This window comes from Rhincodon typus, chromosome 10 (assembly GCF_021869965.1).
Source record: "Rhincodon typus isolate 14 chromosome 10, sRhiTyp1.1, whole genome shotgun sequence".
NCBI lineage: Eukaryota > Metazoa > Chordata > Chondrichthyes > Orectolobiformes > Rhincodontidae > Rhincodon > Rhincodon typus.
The window spans coordinates 6,017,904-6,020,344 of NC_063341.1; positions in this window are offsets into that span (position 1 = coordinate 6,017,904).

Genomic DNA, 2,441 nt, shown 5'->3' on the forward strand with positions numbered 1-2,441 from the left:
AGCGCGCGTGTGCAAGAGAAAGAGCGCGCGTGTGCAAGAGAAAGAGCACGCGCGTGCGCGAGAGAGAGCAAGGGTGAAAGTGTGAGTGTGTGTGTTGTGTGTGAGTGAGAGAGAGTGAGACAGAGTGTGAGTGAGAGAGAGTGAGACAGAGTGTGAGTGTGTGTGAGAGACAGAGAATGAGAGTGAGAGACAGAATGTGTGAGTGGGGGAGAGAGAGAGTGTGCACGTGTGAGGGCGAAAGAGTGTGTGTGTGTATGGGGGGGTGTGTGTGTGTCGGGGTGGTGGAGAGAATGTGTGCGTGAGAGAGAGAGAGAGAGAGAGTGAGTGTATGGGCGTGCACGGGAGAGCGTGCGTGTGTGTGAGAAGGGGGTTGGGGGTGGGTGTGGGTGGAGAGACCGAGAGGGGGAGTGTGTGAGAGTGAGCATGTGTGTGAGAGTGAGCATGTGTTTGACAGGGAGTGAGGGACAGTGTGTGCGCGTGAGGGAGACAGAGTTTGTATGCGTTTGGGAGTGTGTGTGTGTGTGTGTGTGTGTGTGTGTGTGTGTGTGTGTGTGAGAGAGAGAGAGTGAGAGAGAGAGAGAGAGAGACAGACAGAGTGAGTGAAAGAGAATGTGAGTGAAAGAGAGAGAGAGTGTGTGAGACAGTGGGGGAGGGGGAAGGAAGAGAGTGAGAGTGTTTGTGTGTAGGGTATTGGAGAGAGTGCATGTGAGTAAGAGAGAGAGAGACAGAGAGAGAGAATGTGTGAGAGAGAATGTGAGAGAGAGAGGGGGAGAGGGAGGGGGGGGAGAGGGAGAGAGAGTGTGTGCACGTGAGGGAGAGAAGTGTGTGTGTGTGTGTGTGCGCGCGTGTTGGGCGTGGGGGTGGGGGTGCGGGTGGGGCGGTGGAGAGAATGTGTGTGTGAGAGAAGGGGAGGGGTGGGGAGAGAGAGAGAGAATGAGAGTGAGAGTGTGTGAGAGAGAGAGAGAGAGAGAGAGGGAGAGGGGGTGTGGGTGTGGGTGAGGCGGGGCAGTGGAGAGAATGTGTGTGTGGAAGAAAGAGTGTGCGCGCACGCGGGACAGCGTGCGTTTGAGAGGGGGTTGGGGGTGGGGGTGGGTGGAGAGAGTGACTGAGTGTGAGAGAGAAAGAGAGAGAGAATGTGTGTGAGAGAGGGTGCGTGAGAGAGGGGGAGTGAGAGAGAGAGAGAAAGTGTGTGTGTAGGAGAGAGAGAGAGAGAGAGAGAAAGAGAGAGAGTGTGTATGTGTGTGAGTGTGAGAGAGAGTGTGAGAGAGAGTGTGAGAGAGAGAGAGGGGGGGGGACAACATTGTCCACAACACTAAACAACTCTGTCATTGCGTCCTCTGCAAAACATGTCAGATCTTTGACATCGACACTAGCATCACACACGGGAACACCACCCATCAATGTGAATAGCAGATACTCATGTGACTTGGTCAACACTGTCTATCTCGTACGCTGCAGGCACACACACACTCCCCCTCCCTCTCTCCCACACGCACGCACTCTCCCCCACACGCACACTCGCACTACACCCTCCCACACGCACGCCCCCTCCCTCTCTGCCACACACATGCCCTCTCCCTCTCTGCCACACGCAACCCCCCTCCCTCTCTGCCACACGCAACCCCTCTCTCCCACATGCAACCCCTCTCTCTCTCCCACACACACGAATTTGCGTCCTTCTTTCTCTGTGTCTATTGAGACCAGAAGAATTGATATTGTTTCTTGGTGGCTAATTGGTCTTTGTGTATCCTTATTGTCAGTTTTCTTCCAGTTTGGCCTATGTTTCTCACAGTCCTTGCATGGTATTTTGTATATTACGTATCTCAATACACACAGACAAAGGAGGACACAAATTTGACAGGGACATCACATCCATAATAGCTGAACCCATCAGAAACATGCCAGGGAATTCCTGGAGGCCTGGCATTCCAACTGGAACTCCATCAACAAACATATTGATCGGGACCTGATATACAATCCACTTAAAAACTGAACCGGAAGTGATGCCAACCATCCCAGCAAAACGAGGGATAAAAGTAACAAGTGGGACAGAACACCAGCATTCCACCAGAGGCGCACTGACGAAGTCACCTAACAGGGTGACGAAACGTCTGCGATCAAACCCACTGGCTCAGCGAGCAAGTCTATAACCTCATCCACAACCCGAGCTACAAATCTCAAAAACTTTGAAACTGAGTAAACTATCATGCAAAATACCTGACACTGATCAAATCCCAATAACACAAATGGCATAATTTAGAAGTTATTTTAAGTGTTTGTACTATTAAACCAGATTAATCAGCTATGCTTCAGAGATAGCAGGAACTGCAGATGCTGGAGAATCTGAGATAACAAGGTGTAGAGCTGGATGAACACAGCAGGCCAAGCAGCATCAGAGGAGCAGGAAGGCTGACGTTTCGGGCCTAGACCCTTCTTCAGAA